The 23,643-nt window shown below is 45.4% G+C and overlaps 1 protein-coding gene across 3 annotated transcripts in view; it reads left to right on the top strand.

Moving 5' to 3' along the window:
• The window catches only part of LOC133628578 (spindlin-Z-like), a 107,509-nt gene that overhangs the window by 28,749 nt on the left and 55,117 nt on the right, over window positions 1-23,643 (top strand). The window contains exon 1 of one of the 3 annotated variants that reach the window (XM_062016955.1): window positions 5,302-5,372. The exons of the other annotated variants lie outside the window; for them this stretch is intronic. The gene's annotated coding sequence lies outside the window, so the exon portion shown is untranslated. Of the gene's footprint in view, window positions 1-5,301; window positions 5,373-23,643 lie in introns of those variants that run through there. 3 annotated transcript variants of the gene reach the window in all.

Here is a 23,643-nt window from a genome sequence, read left to right as displayed (position 1 = left end):
TATTATAATCCCAATTAGAGTCATCTTAAGGCCAAACTGATTTTTTTTTAATTATTATTATTTTTAATATTATTTTTTTCCCCTGTCCATAGGGTTAATTCCCCATTCCTGTCAATTATTTTCTCTTTCTCTCTGGACAGAATAACTTTCAATTACATTGACTCAAGATTATATCTTGAACAACTATATAGAAAATAATTTCACACAGCGACCCACATTTTTCTTTAACCTGGACATTGGTTCCTTCACACATATAACACTAGAAGGAGGAGTTAAAACATTTAATACACACTCACACACTGGCTGCAAAATATTTTACAGCTAGTGTGTATCTGTGAAAGCAATGAGGACAGCAGAGGGGAGGGTGGTGAAGAGATTGACTCTGCAGGCACCTTCAATTAAATTACAATTACTGTAGCTAAAATTCCTCCTCGAGGTTCTTCTATTTTTCTTGACCATCACCTTTATGGTGGTTATATGTCCAATTCTTCCATTAAATACCATCAATTCATTTGCTGAGGTTTTTCGTGTTTTGAAAGTTTACCCTCACTCTTTTAAGTGCTGGACAGTCTTTTTTTTACACGCAAAACAGCATTAATTGCAATCTAGTATTATCTATTTACTCATCTTCTTGTTTAGCACATATATTTCAATGAGATGTTTAAAATCTACCAGGCTACTTTTCTACTGGCAACATCACTAGGCCGCCCGCACAGATCACTTAGCCCAACCCCGCTGAGGGGACAAGATCACTACATACACAGTATGGATGATGCTTTATTCCAACTAATTGTTGACACCATGTACTTTTATCTGCTAACACAAGCACCTCCTTTCACTCCACCCTCTGTCCACCTCTTCTGTACCCTCCACCTCTCATGTTACAACCCAAGATCTTCCGGACGCCTACACCATCTTCCCCCTCCCTGTGTTCGATGACTCCAGCATCCTGTGGCATGGGCTAATACATAACGTGTCTGCCCAGCACACGTGCTAGCTGAGCCAACTGCGGGAAGATATAAACAGGTGTTGGTCGTGTTCCACTTCACTGCCCAATCTCACCAATAGTTGAGTGACCTCAGCTGGATCTGTGTCACGGTGAGCGCTCCAAAGAACGCGTCAATCTGCAGAAGAGACTCAGTGGGACCGTTAGACTCATATCTCTGGTCGTATTTGTTTTGCCAGGACCCACTGCTGGGTTCCCTCCTTTTCTACACAAGCACACCCTCGGCCCAGACATCTAAGCTTCCACCCTGACTCCCATTCCCCAGTGTCGATTTGCCGTAATTTGACTGCTGGTAATTTATCTACTGTTACCGGTTCTTGCTCCCTAAAGTGTGCTTGCGCCGGTATGGGTCCTGATCCTTGAACAATGTGGTTAAGGACGTACAGACAGCGCATTAAAATATTGTGTTGCCTATTGGGGGTAATTCTATGTCCCATGCTCTCCCCCTCCCTAAGACGGTTGAGCTGTACTTTTAGAGTAGCGTGAGCGCATTCAACGACCGCCTGTCCCTGGCTATTGTGAGGGATACGGTGTACCAATTTGATCTGCCAGGTTTGACAGAATTCCTGTGTCACATGGGAGATGTAACAAGGCCCATTGTCAGTTTTAATTTGTTCAGGACATCCTAAGACGGCTATACATTGTAGTCAGTGCCTGATCCCGTGGCGTGCTGTGGCTCGATGCATGGGGGTAGCTAGTATGTAGCCACTGCAGGTGTCAATGGTGACATGGAGATGATGGTTGAGATGAAAGGGCTCATGAGTTGTGACATCTGTTTGCCAGATCTGATTCGGGAGCAATCCTCGGGAATTAACTTTGGCTTCCCATGGTAGCGCCGAAGCACATTGAGGGCAAGCAGCAACTATCTGCTTTGCCACTTGGAGAGGGATCTTGGTCTGATGATGTAGAGCCCACATTCCACAATGCAAAAAGGCATGTAGCTGTCTGGCTGCTGGGAAATCCTCTTGGGTGGAGATAGGCCATACATGCGTCGCTGCTTCATCTGCCTTTTGGTTACCTTTGGTGAAAGCCCCTGGAACATTGGTGTGACTGTTGATGTGTATAATAGAACAGGGCACAGCACGAATTTGTAAGGCATTCAATATGAGGTCTGCTATACTGGTAGAGGCACAAATGGTTCGTGCACATTGTCGAACTAGTTCAGCGACGAATCTTGAGTCGGTGACGATACTGAGTGGCGTTGAATGCCGTGCCTCCAGGGCAAGGGCGACAGCCTTGGCCTCTAAATATTGCACCGATTTTGTGGCGTCAGTATGCAAGATTTTCTCCCATCTGTCTCCCTGTTTCTCCCATCTGTCTCCACTGCCGCTGTGTTGGTCTTTGATGAGGCATCTGTAAACGTGTGTCTTTACAGTCCCATGCAGCTCCTTCACAACCTTTATTTCTAGGGGAGCCCATTCATATCTGCCTCCATCGGTCACTGAATCATAGAATCCTGGAATCACAGATTGTTAGAATGTTAGGGGTTGGAAGGGACCCCCAGAGATCACCCAGTTCAACTCCCCCTCCACACCCCCACAGAAGCAGGTTCACCCAGACCAGGCCACACAGGAACATGCCCAGGTGGGTCCTGATGACCTCCAAGGAAGGAGACTCCACAACCCCTCTGGGCAGCCTGCTCCACTGCTCCGTCACCCTCACAGTAAAACCGCTTGGTTTGGGGTTTTTTTGTTTTTTGATGGGGTTTTTTTTTTTTAGGTCATAACTCAAATTTTACTAACAAGCATCAGACTTTTATAATCAGCAGCAAAGCTAACATGTTTACACTACTTCTAATTGGTCCTTTCTCTAAAAGCAAGCTGCACTTTTCTGCGATAAGCCTTGGGGTTTCACATACTGATTCAGCCTTCTCCTTGCTTGAGCTTGTTATCATGTAGACATTCTTTCTTCTTCTTTTCTCACAGAGCGGCTCAAGGACAATCCGCACATTAGTTCTCAAAGCATGGGTTGTTCACTGTTACCAGGCCGTGGCCTCTTTCAGGCAGAAATTCCTCCACAATTCCCCCTTTTTCTTTTTAAGCAACCCATGCCTGGTCAGCTTCTTTTTATACACTGAAAAAAAAAGCACAGGTGACAAACAAAATTATTACACTTGTGCTAAAAGTAAAAATCTATAGCAGCTCTATTTTGCAAGGTCTAATACTACTTACAGCACTAATTAAGCCTTCCGATGTTATTGGGTTTTGATTAGTTTGTTTGCTAAGCTAGCATCCTAATTTGAATAGCTGAGTTAATAAAGCAGATACTTATACATGTCCAGGATGGAATCCACATTCTGTCTAAAATTTTTTGGTATTGCCAGTAAAATTAAACATAACAGAAAAATGTATCTTTATAGATCCCAATAATTCTAACTCCTGTGGCTCTGTTGTCATTGTTGGTAACCATGAAATGATCAAATCCCAGTTGTCAACTTTGCCATTACCCTTACCAATGAGTCCAAAACACAAATCACTTTTTATAAACCTTCTTCACCCTTTACCCTGGAATTGTAAATCCCAGGTAGGTAACCTCTGGCAGAGTAATCTGGACTCTCTTTGGTGACACCTTATAACCCACTGTGGTGGCTTGGCCCAGGTGCCCACCAAGTTGTTCTATCATTCCTCCTCCTGAACTGGACAGGGGAGAGAGAAATGTAACAAAAGTCTCATTAGTTAAGGCAGGGAGATCACGTGGCAATTACCATCATGGGTAAAACAGAATCAACTTGGGTAGAAATGGCTTGATCTATTAACAAATAATCAAAACAGTAGGGAAATGATAAACAAAAACCAATTCTTAAAACAGCTCCTCCCAACCTTCCCTTCTTCCTGGATTTGTACCTCCTCCCCCCCCAGCGGTGCAGGCAGACAGGGAATGGGGATTACAGTTAGTTCATTACAAATGGACTTTGCTACTGCTTCCTTTCAGGTGGAGGCCTCCTCACACTTCCCACTGCTACAGTGTGAGGTCCCTTCCACAGGAGATAGTCTTCTGCGAACTGTCCCAACATGGGTCTCATACATGGGGAAAACAGTTCTTCAGTAACAAACTGCTCCAGTGTGGGTCCCCCATGGGACCACAAGTCCTGACAGCAAACCTGCTTTGGTGTGGGTTCCTCTCTCTCCATGGGTTTGCAGGCCCTGCTAGGAACTTGCTCCAGCGTGGGACTCGTGATCACAGTCTCCTTCAGGCATCCACCCTCTCCAGTGTGGAGTCCTCCATGGGCTGCTAGTGGATCTCTGCTCCACCTTGGACCTACATAGACTGCAGGGGTACAGCCTGCCTCACCATGGTCTTCAACACAGGCAGTCTCTCTTCCAGTGCCAGAGCACCTCCTCCCCCCTCCTTCTCCACTGACCTTGGTGTCTGCAGAGATGTTCTCACATTCTCACTCCCTTCTGCTGCTGCTGCTGCTGCAGTTTAGCATTTGCACAGCAACTTCTTCTCCTTCTCAAATACATTATTCACAGAGGCATTACCTCAGTTGCTAATTGGCTTGACCCCGGTCAGCAGTGGGTCCATCTTAGAATTGACTGGCACTGGCCCTATTAGCTACAGGGGAAGCTTCTAGCAGCTCTTTGTTTAAAGAAGCCACCCCTGTAGTCCTCTACTACTGAAACCTAGCCACACAAACCCACTACACCTGATAGTCTCAAAAAGTTCAAAAGGTCAATTTTCATTAGTATGTCATCCACATATTAGCAATGTGACCTTTTTCCATGATCCTTTTTCCATTCCTCTAATTCCTTGGTCAGCTAATTCCCAAAAATTGTAGAGTTATTTTTGAACCCTCGTGGCAACACAGTCCAGCATAATTGCATTTTTCTGCCAGTTCTAGGATTCTCCCATTCAAAAGCAAACAGTTCTTGGCTATTGGTTTCAAGTTGGATGCAGAAAAATGCATCTTTTAGATCTAGCAATGTGAACCATTGGTGAGTTTCTCGTAAAGTCATTAGGAGAGTGTGAGAGTTGGCCACCACTAGGTGAACAACCTGTACAATTTGATTGATAGCTCTTAGATCTTGTACTAATTGACATTCCTCTGAATGGAGTTTTCTCACTGGTGAAATTGGAGAATTATACTCTGGTTGACACTCTCGCAATAGACCAAAATCTACAAATTTCTCAATGACTGGTAACAACCCCTTCTTAGCCTCTATGTTAATTGGGTACTGTTTTTGCTTTACCAGTCTGGCACCTAGTTTCAGATGAATTGTTACCAGTTGTGCTGCCAGTGATTGCCCAGGAGTTTCCGCAGCCCAGGCAAGGGGAGTCATCACTTTTTCCACTTCTTCTGGGATCCCGGATGATTTTTCCTCATCCTGCAACATAAACACTTGGGCCTCTACGGCCTTATCTTCAGGTATATGTACTTGATTTTTTCCTTTGTCAAAAGTAATTTGTTCGTTGAGCTTACTAAGTATACCTCTCCCTACTAATAGCACAGGGCAATCAGGCATATAGAGAAATTGATGGGTTAACACCTGCTTCCCAATTCCAAATTTCATAGATTGAAAGAAAGGACTGATCTCCTTTCTCCCTGTAACATCAATAAAAGACACTCTTTGTTTGCTTAGACTACCTTTACAAGTATTTAGAACCGAATATGTAGTTTCAGTATCTACTAAAAAATTTACATTATCCTTCCTCTACTTTATTTTAACCAGGGGATCCATTTGGGATGTTTTCAAGTCTTTCCCCAGTCCCCTTCAGTCAGAATCCTCCAGGGTAAGCATATCAGTGGCCTGCCATGGCATCCTTCCAAATTTTCTCTGCTGCAGCTGCAGGCATTCATTTTCCAATGTCCTCTCTGTTTACAAATTGAACACTGATCTTTTTCTAAAAAGCAGCATGCTCCCTGGAGCTCAAGGGTACAGGTTTCCAGATCCCTGGCACTTAAATCCATGAACAATTGCTGTTAGCAGCCTGTGTTCCCTAGATTTTTCTATTCTTCATTTTTCTTCTTCTACCTTTTTCTGGTTGTTATACACCCTCCAAGCATTCTCCAATAAGTTGTCTGGGGATCGAGCATTGTCTCACAATTTTTTTCAGTTTCTTTTTAATGTCTGAATTAGATTGTCCTATAAAAATATGGGCCAGTGAAATTGTATCGGCCTCATTTTCCAGATTTGATGCCTTGAAGAAGCCAGTCAGGACTCAGTAGCCAATGTGACTATTAAGCAGGTATTATTTATTGCAGTGCTGGGGAACACGGGGGATTTCTCCACCAAATGTGCCCACCCCAGCCTTTTGATTTTCAGCTTATATTTACAGAAAACATGAATATTCATCATTTTTTCAGGAAAAGGCCCGTCCATAGTCCTGTCTTGGTCCACCCAAGTTACACCTCTGTCAGGTTTCTTTCCATGTCCTCTTGCTTCCTTCAGTGGTCATTAGGGATTGCTGTTGGATTAAGATCCAAACATTCCTTGCAATGTATCTTTTACTCCTGGGTCCTTGGATAGGATGAAAACTGGCCTAAAAGCTCTGTCATCCCAGATAACAGTTTTATTTAGGGCTAGGCAGGCCTTGTAATTATCAGTGGTATACAATATCCAAATGTTCAAGTGTAAAACTAATGTAATAGCTTCACTATAATAATTTTGTTTAGGTACATACCAGTCTTGAAACTATCAGCGCTACGCAATAGTTATGTTACAAGAAATAGTTGTGTCTCTCCAATAGCTCTGTTTGTGGGTTTACAAGACTAGCAGTTTCATAAAACTATATGTGTGATTTTCTAACTAATATTGTAAGTTTTAATAAGCAAGCTTCCATAACCCAAACTTATCTACCTATGAATCAGATTCAAATCAGTATACTTTCAGGCAGTTTCTATTAACCTCTCATAAAAAGAGGAAGGATCTTCTCCTTTCCCTTGAATGACTTGATAAAATTTTGACCAATTTTGGGGTTTTGGGATGGCATGTCTAACCCCATGCAGTACCAATCTCTGATATTCTGTCAACAGTAACCCATGGGCCAAGTTATTAGGGTCCCAGTTCAGATTATTAGATGGAAAATGAATCTCTGTTCTCCCAGCCTGTGCATCCTGCACATGTACTCGCTCTTCCATTTTTCTGGCCATTTTCAAAATAAGTCTTTTCTCCTCATAAGTCACTAAATTACCTAAAATTACCTGTATATCCTTCCAGTCGGGATTGTGGTTCTCTATTACAGTATGCATTACTTTAGCAACCTTTTCAGGGTCTTCTCAATAAGCCCCTGCCATCTCATTCCATATCCTTATATCTGACGCTGAAAAAAGAACTTTTACTCAAACAGGTCCGTCTATTCCCACAGCCTGCCTAAGAGGAGCCTGAATATTCTGAACTATTCCACATCTTGTTCTCCTCGCTGTGGGGCTAGAATCTTCACTCCCTTCAACTTCTTCATCCCCCAAACCATTATCCTGAGCTGCAGCTGCAGCCCCCAACTCCTCTCAACCTCTGCAACCTCTTCCTGGCGCCCCTCCAGTCTTTCCTGATCGTCCTGCGCTGTATCTCCGCCTGACTCCTCTCGCTCGGCATTCCCCGCCTGCATCCTCTGCAACTCGTCCCAGGGGTAACCCAGCGGGAGGGGCTCGACTAGGAAGCAGCTCTCCCGCGGGGGCTCTGCTCCGGGGCCGGACCCCTCACTCTCCTCCTCACTGTTTATCACATTCCGTGTCCTCACACAGTGACTTACCCGTCTGCGCTCCCAGATTTTCCACCTCCGCGCTCTTCTGAGCCTCCTGATCACTACAAACTCTCTCCTCTGTCTGTGCTTTCCGCCACTCCCCACGGAGGGTTCCTGTGCAGAGAACCAAAGCTGTTTCTCCTCTGCTGCCTTAGTCCGAGTCCTTTTAACCTCCCCCCACGCTTTAAGATGCTGATCCAAACCCTTGGTCCCTGCTAAGGTAGCCTGTAACATCTCCTCCTCCACTGCCGTCAAATTCTGGACACTTAATAACTTTGTGGCTGCCCGTACCGCACACCGCCTCTGCATCCATAGGATGCACCTGGGCATGCATTGAACCCGCACGCCCACATCAGGCGCTATCGCCTTAAGTACCTTAATCACTTGTTTCAACTGTGCCATGGCCGTGGACGTCCTGCGTTCCGCCGATCATGTTAGGGTCACCATATGTTGCTGCTACTGACAACATCACCGGGCCGCCCGCAGGGTCTGGTTGAAGCTGTGAAGGTTGAGGGCAGCCTTGGCTGCAGCGACCATGAGATGGTGGAGTTCATGGTCTTGTGTGGTAGAAACAGAATACCAAGCAGGATCATAACTCTGGACTTCAGCAGGGCCAACTTTGGCCTTTTCAAGCAATTGCTAGGGGATGTCACTTGGGACAGGGTACTAGAAGGTAAAGGTGCCCAAGATATTTGGTCTATATTCAAGGATCCTTTTTACCAAGCTCAGCATCAGAGTAGGAAATCAAGCAATGGAGCCAGGAGATCCGCATGGTTAAATAGGGAACTGTTGGGCAAATTCAAGTGGAAGAAGAGTCTATAGATCATGGAAGGAAGGGATGGCCACTTGGGATAAATATATGACTGTCGTCAGAAGATGTAGGGAGGCAACTAGGAAAGCTAAAGTCTCGTTGGAGATTTGCCTTGCAAGGGAGGTCAAGGACAAGAAAACAGGCTCCTTGAACTACATTGGGGACAAAACTAACACTAGAGGCAATGTAGGCCCACTGTTGAATAAGGCGGGTGCCCTCATTCAGGGTGACAGAGGATACAGAGAAGGCAGAGTTACTGAATGCCGCCTTTGCCTCTGTCTATACTGCTGGAGACTGTCCTCAGGAGCCTCACACTCTGGAGGAAGTCAGGTTAAAGGAGGAGTTTTGTTTGGTTGATGAGAACTGGGTTAAGGATCAGTTGAGCAATCTGGATGTACATAAATCCATGGTCCCCAATGGGATGCACACGCAGGTGCTGAGAGAGCTGGTGGAAGTTATTTCTAGACCACCCTCTGTCATCTTTAGTAAGTCACGGAGAACAGGAGAGATGTCTGAGGACTGGAGGAAAGCAAATATCACTCCAGTCTTCAAAAAGGGCAAGAAAGGTAACTACATACTAGTCAGCCTCACCTCCATCCCTGGGAAAGTGATCAAATAACTTATCCTAGGTACTGTCTTCAGGCATGTAAAAGATAAGAGGGTCATTAAGAACAGTCAACATGGCTTTTACCAAAGGGAAGTCATGTTTGGCCAACCTGATAGCCTTTTATGAAGATGTAACTAGGTGGAGAGATGGTGGTAGTGCAGTGGAAGTGGTTTATCTCGATTTCAGTAAAGCATTTGACACCATCTCCCACAGCATCCTCATAGCAAAACTGAGAACGTGTGGGCTGCATGATCAGGTAGTGAGGTGATTTGTTAACTGGTTGAAGGAAAGAAGGCAAAGAGTTGTATTGTTCAATATATTCATTAATGACCTTGATGAGGGAACAGAGTACACTGTCAACAAGTTTGGTGACGATACTAAATGGGAGTGAGTGGCTGATGCCAGAAGGCTGTGCTGCTATTCAACAAGACCTGGACAGCCTGGAGAGTTGGATGGGGAGAAATCTAATGAAGTTCACCAACGGCAAGTGTAGAGTCTTGCATCTGGGAAAGAGTAACCCCATGTACCAGTACAAGTTGGGGAATGACCTGTTAGAGAGTAGTATAAGGGAAAGGCAGTCCTGGTGGACAGCAGGATGACCATGAGCCAGCAATGTGCCCTCGTGGCTAAGAAGGCCAATGGCATCCTGGGGTGTATTAGAAGGACTATGGTCAGTAGGTCAAGAGAGATTCACCTCCCCCTCTACTCTGCCCTCATGAGACCACATCTGGAATATTGTGTGTAGTTCTGGGCCCCTCAGTTCAAGAAAGATAGGGAGCTGCTGGAGAGAGTTCAGCACAGGGCCACAAAGATGATGGAGTGGAGCATCTCCCTTATGATGAAAGGCTGAGGGAGCTGGGGCTCTTTAGCTTGGAGAAGAGGAGACTGAGGGATGACCTCGTTAATGTTTACAAATATGTAAAGGGTGGGTGTCAGGAGGATGGAGCCAGGCTCTTCTCAATGATAGGATAAGGAGCAATGGGGATAGGCTAGAAAGTAAGAGGTTTTTTTACCCATCTAATTCTCTCCCCAATCCTGTGGGGGAGAGTGATTGTGTGCCCGTGTGGTAATTAGTTGCCAACTGGGATTAAACCACAGCCATCCTTTTTGGCACCCAACATGGGTATTGAAGGGTTTGAGATAATAGCAGATTGACCATAGCATTTTAGAAGGGATTTATGTTTGTTAACAGCTTTCAGTTTGCTGTGCTCTGCAGTGATTAATAGCATTTTACTGGGATATTTGTTATTGAAACACTGACCTTGAGCTTCATCTGGTATTGGGATTCCACAGGGGTCACTTTGGGGGCCAGTCTTATTCAACATCTTCATCAACGATCTAGGAGAAGTGACAGAGCATACCCTCAGGAAGTTTGCCAATGACACCAAACTGAGAGAACTAGCTGAGACTGTGCTGCCATTCATCAAGAACTGGACAGGCTTGAGAGTTGGGCAGAGAGGAACCTCATGAGGTTCAACAAGGGCAAGTGCAGAGTCCTGTACTTGGGAAGGAACAACCTCATGCACCAATACAGACTGGGGGTTGACCTGCTGGAGAGCAGCTCTACAGAGAGAGACCTGGGAGTCTTGGTTGATAAAAATCTAAGTATTGTGCCAGGTACCATCTCATGGAGACAATTAACAATTATACTTCTTCCTCTGACAGTTTTTTTTTTTTCTTTAGGAAATACAGAATGGCATGTTCATCACCACCACTTTCTGTGATATTTTCTCCTTCATTACAATAACTTCTCAGTATCTTGAATATCCTTGGGTGTTTAAACACTTATATTGGTTTTTCTCTTGGAATATTGCTTTGGTTTTGTCTAAGGTTAAAAAGCAATTTAGGAATATGACCAAAGCTCTGCAACAGTATGGTTGTGTGTAGTATGGCATGTGGGAGAATACAGGCAGGTATCTAGAGAGCTTCTCACCTCCAGTGGTCTGGGACTTCATTCCTGAACACCTACAGGATCCTGATGAAGTGATAGAATGCTTGAAAAAAAATCCAAACAAACCATGAAGTGGCTATTCCAAAGATGCACAGCTTTACACACTGTGCTGTGGCCTGGCCAATATCTGCCAAATGCTGTTCAACATTAGGCAGCACCCTCGGGGAAGCGGGGGGAAGGGAACAGACAGGCACTGTGTCTAAACCAGACAGTATATCAGTTGCCCTTGTAAGTAAAAAGGAACAATGGGAGTAGAAGTCAGCATGTTCCAAAGGGATGAAGAAACTTCTCCTAAGAGGGTGCAGGAGAAAGAATTGGAAAAGACAGCCTGTTCTACAGCAGAGCAGTCACAAGAACAGGAGGAAGAAGAGATAAATATCATAAATGAGACAGAAGCCACCTAATCCCTATCCCTAAGTGAGCTGTGAGATGGCCAAAAATATTTTAGCCATCAAACAGGCAAGCTAATTCTAATCTGGTTACTCTGATGCTGCAATATTAGGGACAGTAGTAAGGAATTAGAAGGTAATGAAGTCTGGCAGCTGAAATACCTTGCTAAGGATAAGGTCATTGACAAATGACAATAGTCTTTGGTCGTGACTCCTGTCAAGCGTGAAGGACAGATATCCCTTCAAGGAAGAACTTGCAAATTCCTGAAGGAAGTGGACCACCACTGAGGGAGGTATTTAGTATCTGAGAGATTTGGCTGTGGCGGAGGTGATCTATGACAATCAGATATCCAAAGACCTGAATGAAATCCAGTGCACGTTTTCCATGTGATGAAAGTTTATACAAAATGCACCGATGTCATACACCAACACCCTGACAATAATGAACTGGGCAGACACAGAGGCACCAACTAGAGATGATCTGGCCAGACAACTCTCAGAATATGAAGAAAATCTCACTTCTTCCATGTGGGCCTGCGTCTCAGCTGTGAAGGAACCAACTCAAAAAACATCCGAGCAGGCCACAAAGGGTAGGTCTTCCTCACACACTTCAACCAAGGCCTCAGGTATTGAATCAGCCTTTTTCTGTTCAAGGGAAAGGGTACCAGTGGTACACACCGTGTACAACCCTGTGGTTCTTCCCACGTGACCAGGGGAGGACATGAGGAAGTGGGACGGTGAACCTACCTGGAGACTAGAAGCTCAGGTAGAGGAACTAAAGAGAAAAATAACAGACAAAAGACATACATCCAAGAAAATGACTACTCCAGTGTCTGTGGGGCAGAGTAGAAGGACTGGTTGTACTTTTGACCCTGATTAAAGAACTTTTATTTTGCAATTACAAAAATCAAGTAAAGAAGACTCTGACAAGGAATAAAGGGCCCTTATCTTTGGCAAGGTGGAGGTAAGGGACAAGCTGTTTTAGTGGGAACTGTGTGGATTTGATGTCCTGGAACATCAGCCCCCCAGGAGTATGGAACTCTAGTAGACACTGATGCACAGTGTACTTTAATACTCATCAGGTTACAAAGGGGCAGGATCCATCTGTATTTCCAGAGTGACAATGCTAGAGTTCCAATATGAACTGGAGTCAGAGGCTGACAAGTGGTGTGCTACAATTGACATTGCCAATGTATTTTTCTCAATTCCTTTGGCAACAAAATGCAGGCCATAATTTGCTTTCACTTAGAGGAGTGTCCAGTACACCTGGAATCAACTGACCCAGGGGTAGAAACACAGTTGTAACGTTTGCCATGGACTGATCCAGACTGCACTAGAACAGGATGAAGCTCCAGAACATCTACAATACATTGCCATCATTGTGCAAGGCACCACAGTGGAGGAAGTGTTTGAGAAAAGTAGAATAATCCAGATTGTTCTGAAAGCAGGAGATCCATTTTTTACGAATAAAATGACAAGATGGGCATCATCAGATCCCAATGGATGTGATCAACAAAATTGTAGCTATGTCTCTGCTGACTAGTAAAAAAGAAAGACAAGCTTTCTTAGAATCATAGAATCATTTCAGCTGGAAGAGATATCAAGTCCAACCTTTGTCCTAGCCCTGTCAACCACTAGACCATTTCCCTAAGTACGACTTCTCTTAAACACCTCCAGGGATGGTGACTCCACAAAGGAGAAGTTCCAACGCCTGACAGTCCTTGCAGTAAAGAAATTCCTCCTAATATCCAGCCTGAACCTCCCCTGGTGCAACTTCAGGCTGTTTCCTCTTGTTCTATTGTTTGTTGCTAGGGAGGACAGACTGACCCCCACCTCGCTACAGCTTCCTTTCAGGCAGTTGTAAAGAGCGATAAGCTCTCCCCTGAGCCTTCTTTTCTCCAGGCTAAACAGCCCCAGATTCCTCAGCTGTTCCTCATATGAGACGTGCTCCAAATCCTTTATTGTGGATTTTTGGATAATGCATATTCAAGGTTACAGTCTGATTGTAAGCCTTTTCTATCAAGTCACACAGAAAAATGATGACTTTGAATGGGGCCCAGAGCAGCAGAAGCAAGCCTTTAAACAAATTAAATAGGAGATATTTCGTGCAGTAGCATTTGGGTTAGTCTGGACAGGACAAGATGTGAACAACGCCACAGCTAGGGATAACAGCCACACCTGGAGCCTCTGGCAGAAAGTATCTGGAGAGACTCAAGGTCAATCTCTAGGATTTTGGAGCTTGGGATAAAGAGAACCTGAAGCCTGTTGCACTCCAACTGAAAAAGAAAGATTAGCACCATATGAAGATTTTTAACTGTCTCAGGAATAGTTGGTATTGAAGCGCAGCTCCTTTTGGTATCTTGATTGCCAGTACTGGGCTGGATGTTTAAAGGGAGGGTCCCCTCTATGCATCATGCAACTGATGCTACATGGAGTGAGTTATGCTTATAACCCAACAGGCTTGAATGGTACATCTCAGTCATCCAGGAATTTTGGAAGTGATCACGAACTGGCCAGTGGGAAGAAACTGTGGAGTGTCACCAGAGGAGGTGACTCATGCTGAAGAGGACCCATTGTATAATAAGTTACCAGAAAATGAAAAGCGATATGCCCTGTTTCCAGATGGGGTCCTAATGCATTGTGGGAAAACGTCAGAGGTGGAAGACTGCTGTACCAAGTCCCCTATGACAAGTTGCAGAAACTGTTAAAGGAAAAGGTGAATCCAAGTCGGTTTGCAGTGCTGAAACCCTTCCAGCTGGCTTCAGATATTGCTGAATGAAATGTCCAGTGCTTTATTCACCATACTGACTCATGGATGGTGCCAAATGTTCTGTGGATGTGGCTACAGCAATGGAAGTGGAGCAACTGGCAGAGAAGAGATAAACCCATCTGGACTGCCTCATTGTGTCAAGATATTGCTGCCTGACTAGAGAAGCTAATTGTGAAAGTATGTCACATAGATGCTCATGTACTAAAGTCAGGCCACTGAAGAACATCAGTACAACCAGCAGGGGGATGAGGCTGCCAAGATTGAAGTGGCCCAGGTGGATTTCAACTGGCAACATAAGGGTGAATTATTTATGGTCTATGGGTCCATGACACCTCAGGCCATCAAAGGATCGATGCCACATACAGATGGGCTCTTAATCAAGGGGTGGACCTGACTACAGACACTATCGCACAGGTTATTCATGAATGTGAAACATGCTGCAATTAAGAAAGGCAAGTGGTTGAAGCCCCTGTGGTAAAATGTAAATATGGGGAGGCCTGGTAGATAGACTATATTATGCTCCCACCAATCCACCAAGACAAGTGTCGTGCTTAAAATGGTGGAAGCAATCACTGAATGGCTGGAAACATATCCTGCGCCTCATGCCACCACCCGGAACACTCGCCTGGGCCTTGAAAAGCAAGTCCTATGGTGACACAGCACCCCAGAAAGGATCAAGTCTAACAATAGGACTCATTTCTAAAACAGCCTTATAGACAGCTGGGCCAAAGTGCATGGTATTGAATGGGTACATCACATTCTTTATCATGCACCAGCCTCTGAGAAAATTGAGCAATATAATGATCTGTGAAAGACTACACTATGAGAGCAATGGGAGCTGGGAACTTCAAATATTAGGATACACGTTTAGCAAAAGCTACCTGGTTAGTTGTGGTAGTTTGAGCCTGACTGGATGCCAGGTGCCCACCACACCGCTTTACCCCCCACCTCCCGAGAAGCAAGCCAGGGAAGGGGAGAAAAAAAAAGATGGGAATCTCGTGGGTTGAGATAAAAGCAGTTTAATAAATAAGCAGCAAAGCCGCGCGCGTGGGAAGCAAAGCAGAAGCAGATAAGCTGTTACTCTCTACTTCCCATCAGCAGCGATGTCCGGCCACCTCCCGAGAAGCAGGGCTTCAGTACGCGTAGCGGTTGCTTTGGGAAGGCCAGAAATGCATCTCGCCTCCCCTTCCTGCTCCTTTCCCCCAGTTTATATTACTGAGCTGACGTCATATGGTATGGAATATCTCCTTGGTCAGCCTGGGTCAGCTGTCCTGGCCATAGTCCCTCCCAAGATCATGCCCACTCACAGCTATTGGTGAAGGTGGGGGAAGGAATGCTGGAGGGACAGCCCCGATGTTGTGCAAGCGGTAGTCATAATATTGATATCAACAGTAAGCACAGCACTGCAGGACCTGCTGTGGAAAATCACTACCGTCCCAGACCCATTACAGTCTCCACCCCTTATTCCATACCATTTATGTCATGCTTAGACAAACCATCTTAACAATCCATATACATTCTTATATACTCTCATTAACCAGTACCCCCACTCTTCAACAGACAACCATCATTCTTGTATTCCCTCTTGCATCTTGCATCAAACAAACAAACAACATTCTTATATCTTTCATCCTCTGTAGATGTTCACTGGAGCAGGTCATAACTTCTGTCTCATCCATCAAGATGAATATCCAGGCCAGGGGAAACAGTATGTTCAGTGTTGGGCACCAGCACCGGCTTGGTTTGTCCACTTGTCCGGTTTTTCTTGCAAAGTTCATCTACAACAGATAACTCACATAACAGGTTATTTTTCCCCCAAGGTTAAGTCTCCTTGAGGTACACATCGAGTTTCCCCATCCTTTCTCATCACCCACCAAGTACAGCCAGGCCCTTGAGCAAAGACAATCCCACGAATGGGCTTGCCTTTTCCCATGGGAGGTGCAACCCATACTGCCTTCCCCAGCCATTTCCCTGGGTGCACTACGGGGACCTTATCTCCTCCCACAGTGTGTAGTGGTTTTGTTTGGGCAGGACCAGGACGGTTAGTTGAACCTCTGCTATTGACCAGCCAAGTGGCTTCTGCTAAATTTTTATCCCACTGCTTCCATGCCCCATTGCCCAGTGCTCTCAACATGGTCTTTAGTAACCCATTATATCTCTCAATCTTTCCAGAGGCTTGAGGGTGATAGGGGATGTGGTATATCCACTCAATGCCATGTTTCTTTGCCCAGGAGTTTATGAGATTATTTCGAAAATGAGTTCCATTATCTGATTCAATTCTTTCTGGAGTGCCGTGTCGCCACAAAACTTGCCTTTCAAGACCCAAGACAGTATTTCGGGCAGTGGCGTGGTTTACAGAGTATGTTTCCAACCAACCAGTAGTTGCTTCCACCATGGTGAGTATATACTGCTTGCCTTGATGTGTTCGTGGTAGTGGTCCAACATAGTCAATTTGCCAGGCCTCACCATACTGAAAACCCAGCCATCGGCCTCTGTTCCAGGGAGACTTGATTCGTGTGGCTCGCTTGATTGCGGCACATGTTTCACATTCATGGGTGACCTGTGTGATGGCTTCCATGGTCAAGTCCACCCCTCGATCACGAGCCCATCTATATGTTGCATCTCTTCCCAGATGTCCTGATGTTTCATGGGCCCATCGAGCTATAAATAGCTCACCTTTACGCTCCCAGTCTAGATCTACCTGAGCTAGTTCAATTTTAGCAGCTTTATCTACCTGTTGGTTATTCCATTGTTCTTCATTGGCACGGCTTTTTGGCACATGAGCATCTACATGACGTACCTTCAGAGTCATATTTTCCACCCGAGCAGCAATGTCTTGCCATAATGCAGCAGCCCAGATGGGTTTACCCTTGCGCTGCCAGTTGGTCTTCTTCCATTGCTGTAGCCATCCCCATAGAGCATTAGCCACCATCCAGGAGTCAGTGTAAAGATAGAGTACTGGCCACTTCTCTCGTTCTGCAATCTTTAGAGCTAGTTGGATAGCCTTCACTTCAGCAAACTGACTTGACTCACCTTCTCCTTCAGTGGCCTCAACAACTCGTCGTGTGGGACTCCACACAGCAGCTTTCCACTTAGGATGATTTCCTACCACGCAGCAGGATCCATCAGTAAACAAAGCATAATGCCTCTCATCTTCTGACAGTTCATTATATGGTGGTGCCTCTTGGGCGCGAGCTACTTCCTCAGGCAATGCTCCAAAATCTCTGCCTTCTGGCCAGTCCATGATTTCTTCCAGGATTCCTGGGCGATTAGATTTCCCCAGCCGAGATCGTTGTGTAATCAACGCCATCCACTTACTCCATGTAGCGCTGGTTGCATGATGTATAGAAGGGGTTTTCCCTTTGAACATCCAGTGTAACACAGGCAGACGTGGTGCCAAGAGGAGATGAGCTTCTGTGCCAATGACTTCTGAAGCAGCTCGAAGTCCCTCATATGCTGCTAGTATTTCTTTTTCAGTTGGGGTGTAGTGGGCTTCCGATCCTCGATATCCTCGGCTCCAAAACCCTAATGGTCGACCTCGGGTTTCTCCAGATGTTTTCTGCCAGAGGCTCCAGGTGAGACCATGCTCTCCAGCGGCAGTGTAGAGGATATTCTGCACATCTGGTCCTGTACGGATGGGCCCAAGGGCGACTGCACGAGCTATTTCCTGTTTAATTTGTTGAAAAGCTTGTTGTTGCTCAAGGCCCCACTCAAAACAGTTCTTCTTTCTGGTTACTCTAAAGAGAGGGCTCACAAGCTGACTATAACCTGGGATATGCATCCTCCAGAATCCCACAAGGCCCAGGAAAGCTTGTGTTTCTTTCTTATTAGTCGGTTGAGACATAGTAGCTATTTTATTCACAACATCCATAGGCACATGCCGACGCCCATCTTGCCATTTTATGCCCAAAAACTGTATCTCTTGTGCAGGTCCCTTTACTTTGTTTCTTTTTATAGCAAAACCAGCTTTCAGGAGAATCTGTATTATTCTTTTCCCTTTCTCAAACACTTCTTCTGCCTTGTTGCCCCATACAATTATGTCATCAATGTACTGTAAATGTTCAGGGGCATCACCCGTTTCCAGCACAGTTTGGATTAGACCATGGCAAATAGTAGGACTATGTTTCCACCCCTGGGGCAATCGATTCCAGGTATATTGGACACCTCTCCATGTGAAGGCAAATTGTGGCCTGCACTCTGCTGCCAATGGAATTGAGAAGAATGCATTAGCGATGTCAATTGTAGCATACCACTTGGCTGCTTTTGACTCCAGTTCATACTGGAGCTCTAACATGTCTGGTACAGCAGCACTCAGTGGTGGTGTCACTTCGTTCAGGCCACGATAGTCTACTGTTAACCTCCACCCTCCATCAGATTTTTTCACAGGCCATATGGGACTATTAAATGGAGAATGAGTTTTGCTAATTACTCCTTGAGCCTCCAGTTGATGAATCAACTCACGGATGGGAGCCAGGGAATCTCGGTTCGTGCGATATTGCCTCCGGTGCACTGTCCTGGTAGCAATTGGTACCTGTTGCTCTTGAACTTGCAGCAATCCCACAACAAAAGGGTCTTCTGAGAGGCCAGGTAAATTAGAGAGTTGTTTGATTTTCTCTGCATCTACAGTGGCTATACCAAAAGCCCATCGATACCCCTTGGGGTCTTTGAAGTACCCTCTCCTGAGGTAGTCTATGCCAAGAATACAAGGGGCCTCTCGACCAGTCACAATGGGGTGTTTTTTCCATTTGTCCCCTGTTAAGCTCACTTCAGCCTCTAATACAGATAATTCTTCACATCCCCCTGTCACTCCAGAGATCCAGACAGAATCTGTGCCTCTATACCTTGATGGCATTAATGTACACTGTGCCCCTGTGTCTACTAAGGCTTTATACCTTTGTGGGTTTGATGTGCCAGGCCATCGAACCCACACAGTCCAGTAGATTCGGTCAGCCCTTTCCTCCTCCTGGCTGGAGGCAGGGACCCTCTATTTCTGTTCTTCATCAGAGTATTCGCTATCTGATCCTTGCAATTGCAGACCTGAAGTCTCCTCATTGGCTTCGAAGGAAGTAGTTGCAATTCTTCTATGTCTTGGAGATTGTTGATTGTCCTCTTTTGGTTTGGCAGCCACTCTGCTGACAGCTCTCCTGGGCGGTCCTTTTCTAACAGCTGTCTTCCCCCTTAGTTCACGTACACGCGCTTCTAGCTTAAAAGTGGGTTCACCATCCCACTTCCTCATATCCTCTCCTTGGCCACGCAAAAAGAGCCAGAGTTCATTTCGCGGTGTACTCCTGCGTCTGGGACTTCCCTTTCCCCTGGTCGGGACAGTGGATGACTGAGTTCTTGAGGCAGATCTAACAATCAGGCCATCATCCCACACTGATGAGGAGGTGCAGAGGCTCTCTTCATAGTTCTGTAACCAAGAAGATACCCTCTCCACTGTTGGTATGTCCATGTCTGGATGATACACCATTGCCAGGATATTAGAATATGTAGCTGGGGCACTCTGGATCACTTTTCTCAACATGGCCCGTGTACACTGGACATCGTCTGGATCTGTTGAGGCCTCGACATTATCCAGATCACCATAGATGACTTCCAACACAGCTAATTCCCTTAGATATTGGATCCCTTCATCAGCTCTAGTCCTCTTTCCTCGGGCATTTACAAGGTCTTCCTTGAATGGGTATCTTGCCCGTACACTTGAGAGGAGTCGTTTCCAGAGACTACAAACTGAGGTTTTCTTTCCAATGCCTTTATCAATTCCCCGGTCCCTAGCAAGAGATCCTAGCTGTTGGGCTTCTCTGCCTTCCAATTGTTGACTGTCAGCCCCATTATCCCAGCATCGGAGCAGCCAGGCACCAATCCGCTCACCTGGCTGGCGACTGTAATCTTTTCGCATATCTCTAAGTTCTGTTGAGGTGAGGGACCGAGTAGTTTCCATTTCCTTTTCGATTTCTTTCACTTCTCCTGATCTCCTTACCGAAGGACCAGTTTCTTCTTCTAGCCTTTCCTCTTCCTCCTCGTCTGCCCTTACTAATCGATGATATGGACTTGACCTCCTTATCCACTGCTTCTTTTTCACTACTGGGGCAACCACTGTGGTTGTTGTTTGGTTCCCTGACTCAACCATGGTAGTCTCAGGTATAGTTTGAATTTCCACCTCGGCCATAGTTCTCTGAGAGGGCTGGACTGCGACTGACTCAACTATGTTGGTCTCAGGTACCGTTTGAGTTTCCATTTCAATCACAGTTCTCTGAGAGGGCTGGACTGCGACTGACTCAACTATGTTGGTCTCAGGTACCGTTTGTGTTTCCATTTCAATCATAGTTCTCTGAGAGGACTGGAATGCAGCTCGGTAGGCAGAGGCTAGGCCCCAGTATAGTGCCTGAACCTGATGGGCCTCATTAGGGTAGGTAAGACACCCTTCTATCAGGTAGCGTGTCAGTAAAGCAGGGTTTTTTATCTGTTCAGATGTAAAATCCCAGATTACAGGAGGTGATAACCGTCCTAGGAATTTGCCTAAATTCATCCACATACCCTGCCACCCAGGGACTGGCCGCTTCAGGGGGCATTTTAACATGTTTCCATCACAAATTTGTACTCTCTGATACCCAGATGACTCCAGATTCCACAAGATATATAATATACCAACCATGTTAATTAGTAATATTAAAACTCTCGTATAAGGGTGACTAAGGACCTGGGAAGTCTGTGTAACAGAATTGTCTAGATCAGTCCGAGCTGAGGAGAAAGAGGTGCTTTGCCCCATGGCCTCCACAAGATAGCTCCCACAGCACACTAAATTCATCAGTAACAGAATGAGACTTGCTATTATTATTTGGGCCATCATGTTCCCAGGCCCTTTCATCCTCTTCACAAAATTATATAGCCAGCTTAGCAAAGCTATTAAGGTTAAAGCACAGCCGAGAGTCAATGTTAGGAGCATCGTGTTCCCAAACATTAGAAAGTGTAAGATAAGCTGCATAGCAGCAAGGCTCCGTGACCAGCACAGGAACTTTGCTCTCATTGGTTTACTGTAATTGCAATGCAGTTAATGTAAATCTGCTATTATCTCGCCCCACGTTGGGCGCCAAAAGGGCTGTGGTAGTTTGAGCCTGGCTGGATGCCAGGTGCCCACCACACCGCTTTACCCCCCACCTCCCGAGAAGCAAGCCAGGGAAGGGGAGAAAAAAAAAGATGGGAATCTCGTGGGTTGAGATAAAAGCAGTTTAATAAATAAGCAGCAAAGCCGCGCGCGCGGGAAGCAAAGCAGAAGCAGATAAGCTGTTACTCTCTACTTCCCATCAGCAGCGATGTCCGGCCACCTCCCGAGAAGCAGGGCTTCAGTACGCGTAGCGGTTGCTTTGGGAAGGCCAGAAATGCATCTCGCCTCCCCTTCCTGCTCCTTTCCCCCAGTTTATATTACTGAGCTGACGTCATATGGTATGGAATATCTCCTTGGTCAGCCTGGGTCAGCTGTCCTGGCCATAGTCCCTCCCAAGATCATGCCCACTCACAGCTATTGGTGAAGGTGGGGGAAGGAATGCTGGAGGGACAGCCCCGATGTTGTGCAAGCGGTAGTCATAATATTGATATCAACAGTAAGCACAGCACTGCAGGACCTGCTGTGGAAAATCACTACCGTCCCAGACCCACTACATTAGTCAACGCTAGAAGATCTGTCAGTTGACCTGGCCCTGCCCAATTAATATACCTGTGTACTGTGGAAAGAGATAAGATCCCTATAGTACATATATGGAACTTGTTGGGAGAAACAATCTGGGTTATTCCTTCCTCAGAAAGGTAAACCTATTTGTGGGATTGTTTTTGCTCAAGGACCTGAGTGCACTTTGTGGGTAATGAGGAAGGATGGGAGACTACATTGTGTCCCTCAAGGTGATTTAATCTCAGGTGAAAATAATCCATGATTTGAGTTCCATAATGGCAATGTTACATGACACTGGCATGTCACCACTGCTTTGACTGATATTATAGCAGGAACCTCTTGCTGCTAGTCAAGCTAGAGGCAGTTCATGATCACTCTCTACAACTACCTGAAAAGAGGTTTTAGCAAGGTAAGAGTCAGTCTCTTCTCCCAAGTAATGAATGATAGGACGAGAGGAAATGGTGTCAAGTTGTGCCAGGGGAGGTTTAGATTGGAGATTAGGAAGAACTTTTTCACTGAGAGGGTTGTTAAGCACTGGAACAGGCTTCCCAGGGAGGTGGTGGAGTCACCATACCTGGAGATATTTAAGATGCATAGATGAGATGTTGAGTTGCACAGTTTATGCCCACCGGGGCTTGATGATCTTAAAGGTCTTTTCAAACCTAAATGATTCTATGGTCCTAACAGGAGGAATTCATTGCCACATTAAACCTTATGGCCTAGTCCAAAGGGACTGGTGTGGGGAATGTAATGGCAATGCTTTTTTTATTGTTGTAACCCACGATTTGAGTTGTGTGTTTAAGGAATTGCTGTAGCAGGAGCCACCTGAACCAATGGAGGACAAATCTTACAAGAAGCAGTGCAAGCGTAGCAGTAACCTAACCTGAGCTGGCTTTGGTACCCAATAACTTCATACAGTGCACCACCTCTCCTATCCTGAGTGACCACCATAACAGATGCATTCCAAAATCACGGAATAAATGAACTCAATGAATATTTTATGGACAATTTAAAGGAAGGCGGTCAATAGAATAAGGGAATGATATCTGCGTATATATCAAAGGACGGGAAGGGGATGGTAGTGAGGATGTACCGGATAGCGTGTGACCTGAGCATGATGTAAATGGTGTGGAATAAGGCGTGGAGAATGTGCTGGTTTTGGCTGGGATAGAGTTTAATTTCTTCGTAGTAGCTGGTATGAGGCTATGTTTTGGCTTTGTGTCAAAAAGAGTGTTGATAATACAGGGATGTTTTAGTTACTGCTGAGCAGTGGTTATGAAAAGTTAAGGCCTTTTCTGCTTCTCACACCACCCCACCAGCAAATAGGCTGGGGGTGCACAAGAAGTTGGGAGGGGACACAGCTGGGTCAGCTGACTTCATTTGATCAAAGGAATATTCCATACTATATGACATCATGCTCAGCAATTAAACTATGTGGGAGGTTGGCAGCTCAGGGGGCAGCTGCTTGCGGACTAGCTGGACATCAGTCAGGTGGTAGTAGGCAGTTGTTTTTATTTGTATCACTTGCCTTTCTTGGCTTTTATTTCTCTCTTTTTTTTCTTTTCATTGTGAATTATTATAATTATTTTATTTTGATCATTAAGCCATTTTTATCTTAACCCATAATTATTCTCACTTTACCTTTCTGGTTCTCTCCCCCATCCTGCTTGAGGGGAAATGAGAGAATGTCTATGTCGTGCTTAGTTGTCAGCTGAGGTTAAACCACAACAGTCCCACTCAAAATTGTTCTTCATTTGGGTTA

Source organism: Colius striatus, chromosome W, assembly GCF_028858725.1.
Source record: "Colius striatus isolate bColStr4 chromosome W, bColStr4.1.hap1, whole genome shotgun sequence".
Classification (NCBI taxonomy): domain Eukaryota; kingdom Metazoa; phylum Chordata; class Aves; order Coliiformes; family Coliidae; genus Colius; species Colius striatus.
This window is presented reverse-complemented; position numbering and strand designations above follow the sequence as displayed.